The 10,864-nt window shown below is 33.5% G+C and overlaps 1 pseudogene; it reads left to right on the top strand.

Moving 5' to 3' along the window:
- The first annotated feature begins 10,493 nt into the window (after nucleotides 1–10,493).
- On the top strand, nucleotides 10,494–10,599 carry LOC150028035 (small nucleolar RNA R71; annotated as a pseudogene).
- The last annotated feature ends 265 nt before the right edge of the window (nucleotides 10,600–10,864 follow it).

The following is a 10,864-nucleotide window of genomic DNA, read 5'->3' as shown; positions in this document are numbered from 1 at the left end:
ATGGCCAGTGGTTATGAGGTGAGTTACACAGCAAAAAGCTACTCTTAGACAACCTCTAAGCACTAACTAAGACATACTTAAAGCAAAGCACAAAATACATGGAAAGTACATAAAATGTCTTCATCAAACACAACATACAAGTCTTCATCAAACACAATCTTGAAGGGGCAGCAACCATCTTCAACATATATATATATATATATATATATATATATATATATATATATATATATATATATTATCTAGACAATTGCATACAATTTTCAAACAAACTCATTTATTGATAATTCTCCTTATTCATTAATAAATATAAGATTCAATTATATATTTAAATAAACAATGTAAGAACTCCATTCATACTATCATAACATATTATATATGTTAATTTAAAACATGAATGTCTAATAGTCAATTGGAAGCTTTTGATATTATAAAATTATAGAACAAAGATCAATACAAATAAACCTAAAACTACTAATTGGTACACGTAAACTTAATGAATTCAATGATGTCAATCAAAACGCTAAGCAAAGAACTTTCGTAATAATATTAAATATATACTTTGGTTTAAAAGAAATAAGGAACTTTAGTCAAAGTATTAAATTATTCACAATTTGTTGTTATGATTTTTATATACTGAAGCCTAATTAGCTATTTATATCATAGACTTAGTTTTTATAATTTATTTTATATTTTTAATTAAGGGTAGACAAAAAATCTGATTGGATCAAACTACTCTATTTTTTGCATTTGCTCCATTAAAAATCCATTTATATAAAATCTGATTTTTATTTTAATCTACATTTTATAGCATTCCAGATCAGATTTCCATTTTAGTTATACAAATTTAAAAAATGAAAAATCCAAATTTCCAATCCAAATTTTATTTGTTTGAATTAATCACGTTCTGATTTATTCTTCGTCTCTCGGCACGGATTACTTTTTACTCAGATTCAATAACAAAGCAATGCACGTCATTTATTTTCTTTTTCCACATATATACTTGTTTTTCCTTTGAACATCAGAGTGCCATTTCTATTTATTTTTTATTTTTAGTACAATACATGTTTTTATATAAGTTTAATATTCATATATATATATATATATATATATATAATTACAACCATTTTCAAAAGTCAAAATTTCAAGTCAACTAAAGAAAAGTAATTCAACTGAAAATTTTTGTTAAAATTAATCAAATTTAAATAAACATTTAAAGGTTCTAATTTTTTTTAAAAATAAATCTAAAATTAATTAAAGTATTATAGGTAGATATACTTTGAATGTTAAGAATTTATGTAATATGTTATCTTTAAATTTTGGTATTATTAAATTATAATTTTATTATATTTATTTAATGTTTTTATAATATTAAACTTTTTTACATATAACTATATTAATATTATGTTAATTATTTTTTTAAAATATGAATTTGAATTTAAAATCGAATTTAACTTCTTCTTTTTATAAAAATATGGATTTGGATTTTAAATCCATTCCAAATATTTGGATTTGAATTTATAAAAATCCAAATTGATTTTATAAAAAAATATGGATTTGGATTTAAAATCTGATTCAAATATTTGGATTTGGATTGAATTTTCTAAAATTCAATCCATGACCACCCTTATTTTTAACGTATTTCACAATTTGTTTAATAATTTATAATAACCAAAGGTACACAACCTTCCTGATCTCATAGTGTCTTTTCACTTCTTCCTCTGTTTTCCTCCCACTGCCCGCCAAGTTCTGCCACCAATATGGGGTGTCCTTATTGTAGATGGCCAAAGCATTCTCAAACTTCTTGTTCTACTTTGTGTCCAAACTGAGCTTGAGGCCAGAGCTAGAGGCTATTGTGACAAGTTATATATGTATAGTAATAGCAATGATATTAATAATAAAAGACAAATAATGGCAAAGACATTTCAATGTTGTTATGGCAAATGATGGCATTTTCATGTGTTCTTCTTGAATCAAAGTAGAAAGTAAGGTGCGGAAGCAATGGGCGAGATGATCAAGACCCTCCTAGGAGTTGTGTTGGCCTTGTAGGTGCATGATGAGTATGGTGTTTGAGTGGTTCGGCCAGCTCAAGGGAAAAAGGTGAAAGGATTGAAGTTTAGAGCCTAGATTTCTAGGAGAAGTAAAGCTTGTGCACAAAAATGGCAGCATAACCTTACTCAATTAAACTTGAAAATACAAGGTGTAGGCTCCTCCTTTTATAGGCTAAGGAGGACCATAATGCAACCCTAATGCTAGCGAAATGAAATGTAAATGTGAAGCACATGGGTGCACATGGCACATGGGTGCACAAATGAGCACATGGGGAGGGGTGTGTCTAGTTTTTATGTTCACCCCCTCCATGGGCTTTCTAGACCGGCCTTGGTAAATTTAGAGGTTTTTTTAGAAACTCTAAGTTTACCTAGGTTGGTGTTTTAGGTGCCAAAATTAATTCTAAGAAAATTACAAATAAAGTTCCTATGCTAATTTTGACAAGAAATTAAAGTCTACTCTACACTAGAGTTTATGGCATTTGAACATGTAAAAGAACGTCTTCTTGGATCCTCTTGGCCATAACTCTATGGTTGGCCCAAAACTACCCTTTGGTGGGCTTGCATGTGGGCTTGTGCTTGGGCCTCTTCCATCATCCCCTAGTTGAAGAAAGCTATGAAGATGAGGAAGATATCATTGGTTATACATGCATGCTTTCCATTACCAAAAGCTTGAGGCATTTGGACTGTATATAGAATTCCAATAATAATGTGCTAAAATTGACATCCACCATTAGTCTACCACACTAAGTGTGTTTTTGAAATTGAAATAAGAAAACTTTAAAATCTATAAAAATAAACCTTTTACATATCACATGATATGGGTCAATTCCCACCATCTCGATCTAAGATTTAAACTAAAGACTTTTACACATATAAATAAACCTCGTACGTAGATACCGACCTTTGGGTTAAAATAAAAGTAATAAAGGAGGAATAACAACTTTAGATTACTACCCTCATCCTATTGGTGAGATATGATTATTACAAATTCCACCAATACTTAACAGCAAATAATCCCTCAATATAAAGAAAGTCTATTGGAAATTGGCACCTGCTTAAGTTTCTCCTCCATTTCAATGAAAAGGGGCATGTTGCCAACATAAGATTTTCTGCAACAAAAATATCACCTTTAAGAATAGCTTTCCGATATAGGAAAATGACATAGAAATTGTCTTAATACAAGCTTATTATATATGGGCCTTTAAATGCCATGAATATAAATGGGCAATATAAATATCAACCAGATAAAGGGAACCCTGAATTCATTTAGAATCCAGTTCTTCTATAGATACGACTAGGAAGAATCAAGTTAACTACCAGATAAAACGAGAAATAAAATCATACGTAGAATAGAGTCACAATTGTCATATGTAGAATAGAGTCCCAACTAAGAAATATCTTTTTAAAGGCACATAGAAAATTGAGAAGGATGCCCTGTAACAATACACAAACATCCAAAAAGGGAATGGGAGAGGAAAGAGGATACCTTTGCAAGAAGAGTAGTACCAAGGAAGTGGAAAAATTGGAAATGTTGTTCATGTATCATTCTCAATCCATGATTAGGATAAAGCAGGTGATCAGCTGTTTCCTAGATGCATTGACAATCAGCACGCAAGAATCAGTAAATAATACCCTAGAACAATTTCATCATATGTAACCTTTGTTCAGTAATTAACATCAGAACTATTAGTTTAATGATTAAAAATAAATATATCTTCAACGTGAAAAAAAGATATACAACATATACATGAAATAGTAAATTCAATAGAGAAGTGTGTTTCTTTCTACATAGGAACTATTATTAATAGTTTTATACCTTGTGAGGTGGGATCACCAATAATGTACCTAACTCATCAAAGTTGCAACAGAGGCATACAGAGATTAAGATGCATGAAACACAACGGTAATAATGTTAAAATAATGCAATTATAAGAAAGAAGTAAGCAGATAGCCGATCTAACACAGTGAATAAGAGCTTTCTGTGGGAAAAAGTAAAAGTTAAGGCATGCCTGCTATGACTTCCAAAACTATGAAGATACAATATAAACTTGTTGCAATTTGTTAATGTGAAGTTTGTTGGATGGTCTCCACCTACAATCTTCAAGAAAAAGATATATATATATATATATATATACTAACATAAGTACTAGCGTGATGAGTCTAGGCCAGCATGAACGACGAGATTTTGGAGAACGACGACAGCGCCAAGGTGGATGGGGGGAGGAGCAGAGGGGGAAACGTGTCTCACGCATTTATCAGTCGCCTTCAAACTTATGTTCTACTTTCTTTTTTTCAAATTTTCAAAGTACCCATGGTGAATATGATATGCTGAAGATTTTTTAGAGATGGGCTAGAGTGAAGGAGGTGTTCATCTCTAAACATCGAAATAGGTGGGCAAGAAGGTTTGGGTTCGTGAGATTCTTTACGGTGCCAAATGAGTTCAAACTGGAGAAGGAGTTGGATCAGATTTTCATTGGCAATATGAAACTCTATGTTAATCTACCAAAATATAGGAAAACAGGGTATACTCAACAAGGTGGGGCGCTTCTTGAGGGAGGTAAGGGTGAGTATCAGCACACTCGTGTACAGGTGCAACCAAAGGGTAAGGAGGAATGGAGAGTAATAAAAGGAAAGGAAGCTCGTATGGACCATATAATGAAGCACACATATGCTGAAGCTGTTAGGAAACCTCCACAGGACCAGTGGAAAGGACCAAGTATCGAAACTACCTTAAAGGTTCTTCCTTGGATGTCAAATAGTACAGTAGGACGGATGGTACCAGATTTGAACTTTACGTCATTATGTGAAGAGTTTATCAAAGGAGTCATGTCCATGATAAAGGTGAGATACATGGGAGATAATCTTGTTCTGTTGTCCCCTAAGGAAGGAGAACGAATGGAAGACATTATCAAGTTGAATAACAGATGGTTTACGAGTATGTTCGAGGATTTAGAACCTTAGTCTATATCATGTGTAGCGGATCACGGGTTAGCATGGGCAAGGTGCTATGGTATTCCTATTCCTTTGTGGAATAAGGGTTGCCTATCTAAGGTTGTTGGGGAAGTGGCAGAGCTGGTGTCCATTGACGAGGCTACTGAGCAGTGGGAGAACATTGAGTACGCACGTATCCAAATTCGGGTGTCAAAATCGTGTAGAGTGGAAGTCTCAAAAGGGTATCGGATCAATGGCCAAATATACAACATATGTATTATTGAGGAGGAACCTAGCCAAGGAGGAGGGGCATGTAATTGCCCTGAACATAATTATGCTGCTTCAGATAGCATATCTTCAATGGATACCTTCATTGAGGAAACTATCTTCTCAGATAAAGCTTCTGAAGATGGGGATGTCAACGTCGGTGGTACCTCTCGGCGGGGAGTGGAGGCTAAGGAAGATAGTGAAACTTCACTCGAGACAAAGGAGAGACAAATGAAGTATCCTTCCCTGTTCGAAAGGGGGTGGCAGAAGAAAGATTTTTTACCTTATACAAATGAGGTAATACATGAGCAGGGGGTTTCTACTGCTGGAGCAGCTTTATCTGTGCAAGAGAAAGTCAATATAATCTGCTCCCTTATACACAATTCCTTGTCTGACCTAGTCCACTGTGTTCAACGTGTTAATCCTTCTACATCTAAACCCGAATTAAGTGTGGGCCATATTTCTAAAACCCAAGTTAACAATAGTGGGTTATTGGGCTTATCGAAACAGGGAGCTAGGGTTGGTACGGAAGAGGTTCGTGTAAAGTCTGGGAAGGGAAGTTGATAGCGTCGTCGTCATCGGGTGGTGGATGCTCGAAATCGACAACGGAGGCTTCCGTCAACTACTTTGGAGGGACGTATGTGGAGCCTACAAGTGGGTTCTCTAATCCATGTGGCTTTATTCAAAATGGCGAGGTTACATGATGGATTTCCTATGAGCTCTTCTTGGATGTTTGTGGAAGATGGTGCGAAAGCTTAATGGAAGAGATGAACAAGGTCCTCCTAGGAGGTGTGGTGACCTTGAAGGTGCATGAAGAGTGTGGAAATGGGGAGGTTCGGCCAGCCCCTTTGAAGGTGGTGAAATGAAGATTAAAACCTAGAAACTAGGCAAGGAGTAATGTATGACACTAAATTGGCAGCATAACAATACTGTATTCAATCTTGAAAATACAAGGTGTAGGCTCCTCCTTTTATAGGCTAAGGAGGACCATAATGCAACCCTAATGCTAATCAAAATGAAATGCAAATTTACATCACATGGAGCCCATGGCCATTGATGACTTTTTACGGCAAGTGCACCGCGTTTGTCAAAAGTAATAATTGTCCCTAAGGACGGATATCGATCCCACAAGGAACAATGAATTATCGAGTACAATAATCGCTAAATATAAAAACAGAACAATTAAAAGAGTTTTGAATTAATTGTGTTGACACTGATCAATAAGAAAACAAACAAAGAATTAGTTGTTTCAATTGGAAAAATAAGGATTAGTTTCATCTCTCTCACTCTCAAGTATTTTAATTAGCATGTCAATATTAAGTTCTTTGATTGAAATTGATGCCCGTATAAAAATCATTTATATCGATTCCTCGCATATAAAATCCTTAAGAATGTCCCCTAACTATCGATCCCTCGCATAATTATAAGAACAACTTAGAACGAAGCTCAGACGTTTAATAGCAATTAACATTTCAAGTCTATTCCTAGCACTCAAATATGTTAAGTATTGTTGTTTAGGTCCGAACCCTAAAAATACCTCCCGGTCAGATTTAAGATTCTCAATTTGTCACGGAAAATTAAAAGTAAAACAACAATACCAATAATCAATCAAGAACTGAATATTAATATATAAAATATCACCTCAATACATAAGAGTTTGAGCAGATTACTCTGAATCCCAAAGGGTAGAATTAGCCACGCATACTTCTATCACCTTCCATTCTCCCAATTGGGTTACAATTCACTCTATGGTGTTTTCCTCTCAATCTGGCACACTAAGGTTGAGCCTCTAGCCCTCTATTTATCCTAGTTTTCTAGGGTTAGGTTGTTTATTGTGTCGCGCTAATGGACTAAATGATAAAACATAAAAAAGGCCCAATCTTCCTTTGCATCTTTTTCCATTCTGGGACCTTCTATCTTTATCTTTTTAGCTCAAATCATTCATCTTTAATCCAAATCTCCAATCTTCCTTAGAAATCTGCAATTAACACCAAATTTGGGAATAAAATACTCTTATTCTAATAAAGATCATAGAAAATGTAAAAAGGTATAAATTCATAAATTAGGGATTATTTTTATATGTAAATTAGCAATAAATCCTCATAAGTGCCTATATTTTAATATGAAATATTACTGAAATTAGACACTTATCACTCTCCCCAACTTAGAATCTTGCTTGTCCTCAAGCAAAGTAAATGAATATATTTGAATTTAAATATCAAATAACTTAATTCACTAAACAACAGATCAAATTAGAAACTTATGATGCTTCCAAATTCAAATATAAAAAATTATAGACACAATCAATTTCCAGGATCAAATCAAAACAAATAAATGAGAATTCATCAAGGAATATCTTCTCATATGCTCACGGGTAAGTGTTTCTCTCTATTTTCACTGAATCATAACAAATCACAGTTGCTTTTCATTTCATCTTCAAACCACAAACATATTAGAAACATGAATCTTGAGGTCTTTTACAGGGTTGTAATGAGGCTGGGCTTCCAAAAAAATATTGGTTTTTCTTAGATAACAAAATGCACATCTTAAAGAAGAAGAACATACCTACAATTCAATTATAGAGAACATATATGTTATCTAATTACCACTTTCTTTCGATGTCACCTTTTTCCTCATTTTCTTTCTTTTCATGATTTTCATGAAATTTTTTTCTATCTTTCTTTTTTTTTAATTTCTTTTTCTTCTTCTGTTTCTGTTTTTTTTTTCAATAATAGGAAAAGATTCTTCCTATTTTCAACTTTTTGAACTTTCAAAATCAGAACCAACCATTCCCTTTTCTATATGTATTGCATCTATGTTCTCCTTCCTTAGACATGCTAAAGGGTAGAAAATTATATCAATAAAGGTTAAGGTGCAATATTAACAAAAAATTTCTTAGCCCAAAGGGGATATAAAAAAATTGGAATTCTAATATAAAGGTTGGCTTTTTGGCCCTGGCTCCTAATTAACACAAACAAATGCCTCAATCATCTTCATGATCTTTTATGATGCAACAAAAATAAAAATTAAGCAACCACAACTGTCAATTCATCAGTAAAACTCTCAAAACTGTTTAAGGTTCACACACTCACTTAGTTTAAATGGTCTCATTCCTTTTTGTCTTGTCATTATTTGTCCTAATCAATCATCCTGTTAAATTTTCATGTATCATAATTTTAACTACATTTGAATAGGGATTCAATCATATTTTCTTTTCTAACCTGTGTCTAATTCATCTCACTGTTTAATATCTAAACACAAATTCTTTTTTCCACAATTCAAAATTAATATTCTAGTTCTTTTTAATTTGAAAAAAAATAAACTAGAAAACAAACAAATTAAAACTGAAATTTAGTCAAGAAAGATAATTTAAGACTTAAAATTACCAAACTAATAAAACAGGAAATTTATTCAAAATAAGCAATAAAAACAAACCAAACAAATAAGCAAATAAACAGAAAACAAAATAACCGAAAAATAAAATAAATAAAATAAGAAAAAATCCAAATAACTGAAAAGAAAAGAGAATTAGAGAGATAAAACCATATTTTTGTTCAATCCTCTATTCTTAAGAAGTCATCCAGCATTTTGTTAAAATTTTTATCTACAGTCTTGCTTCATTTGTTGGATCTGCCCCCTGAATATTAGAACCTGTCCCCAGGTCAAAAATACATAACCTGCAAAATGATTAGGAGGCATATAGGATTTTTTTTTTATTATTCTTATTTACTTTTCTTTTTTATTTTTTATTTTAAATAAAATCAGCAAAGGTAATAAAACAACATAAAACTAAAATGTGGACTGGGTTGCCTCCCAGTAAGCGCTCGTTTAACGTCATCTAGCTTGACGCCTGTTTATTTCAAGGTGGAATATCTCTGTGATCCATCCTTCTGTACACATTCTTCCCCTGCATTAAAATTTTTAAGACCATTAAAAAGATTTAAAGTTACCTCCTCATCTTGAGTTCTAACTTGAAGTTCTCCTTTGTCGACATCAACTATGATTCTAGCAGTCTTCATAAAGGGTCTTCCAAGTATCAAGGGAACCTCCTCATCTTCTTTCATGTCCATCACAACAAAATCCACAGGAAATATGAATTTATCCACCTTGACGAGAACATCTTCAACCACACCATATGGATACTTGGTTACGTGATCAGCTAACTTTAAAGTCATCTTGGTGGGTTTAATCTCCAAATCACCTACTTTCTTCAGCATTGCCAAAGGAATTATATTTACGCTTGCCCCCAAATCCAATAAAGCATTGGCTACTAATAAAGCACCTATAGACACGGGAAGGTTAAAACTCCCTGGGTCCTTGAATTTTTTAGGCAAGCCTTTTTGAATAATGACATTGTATCTATCCTCCAGCTCTATATTTTTTTCTTCAATATAGCTCCTATTCTTTCGAAATCTTTCAAATGTTGAATCTTGCTTCAAATTTCCTGCAAAATAATTTTTAGGGAGCAATTTATCAAAGAATTTTCTTTCCTTCTCGCTTTTTGAAGGAGAATGAGGATATGATAAATCTTTTTCAAAAACTCCTCTCTCCTTATTTTCACTTTTCTTCTTTATTTTTTCCTCCTCACTTCTCTCTTTCTCATCTTTTTCTTCTTTTTCAGCCACTACATTATCGCAATGCTCTTTTGAATTGGTTTGCCTATTGACTGAAAACTGGCCACTTTGTTCCTCCACAATTTGTGAAATTTGTTTGGTCAGCTGTCTCATCTGGATCTCTATACTCCTAATCATGGCCATGCTATTGTCCTGCGCTCTCACAATATTGTCCTGCGCGCTCACAATCTTTGTTAGAGCGTCTTCAACTTTATTCATTCTTTCAAGCATGGATGGATCCTCAACTTCAGGTGAATTGTTCTGATAAAAACAGTGACCATTAGGATGAACACCTCCACAAAAATCACACCTGATTGACTGACTTTGGCTTTGAGATGAATGAACAACATATAATTGTTGGGGCAATTTAGCCATTTGTGCAGTTAGTTGCTCAATCTGCTGTGTCAGAATCTTATTTTTAGCCAAGAGTGCATTTTCTAACAACCCTTTATTCTGAAGATCTTGTCCATCATGTTGGGCTTTATAATCAGTTGATGCCAATGCATCAATAATTATTGTCGCTTGTTCTACATCAAGGGCCATCATTGTGCCGCCAGCTGCAGCATCTAGGAGCATCTTTATGTCAGATCTGAGACCATTCAGGAATATGCTCAGTTGAGAAATATCTTCAAACCCATGATTTGGGCATTTTCTCAATATCATCTTAAATCTTTCCCATGTATCACAAAAGACTTCATTTGCTCCTTGTCTGAACATAGAGATCTCAGACTTTGCTTTGATGTAGCGAGAAATTGGAAAAAATCTTTGCAAATTTTTTTCCTCTACATCCTTCCAGCTAGTGAGGCTCTGATTTGGAAGTGATTTGAGTCATTCCTTAGCCTTTCCTGCCAATGAAAAAGAAAACAAGTGCATATAAACATTTTCAAGATCACCTGATTGAAAACCCATTGTTCCTACCAATTCATAAAATGTATCCAAATGTGAATATGGATCCTCATGTTCTATTGCTGTAAATTGATAGGCACGGATGAGAGTGAGAAA

The sequence above is a fragment of the Phaseolus vulgaris genome, chromosome 4, assembly GCF_051622355.1.
Source record: "Phaseolus vulgaris cultivar YP4 chromosome 4, ASM5162235v1, whole genome shotgun sequence".
In the NCBI taxonomy this organism is placed as follows: domain Eukaryota; kingdom Viridiplantae; phylum Streptophyta; class Magnoliopsida; order Fabales; family Fabaceae; genus Phaseolus; species Phaseolus vulgaris.
The sequence above is the reverse complement of the archived record's forward strand: the minus strand, read 5'-3'. Positions and strand labels throughout refer to the sequence as shown.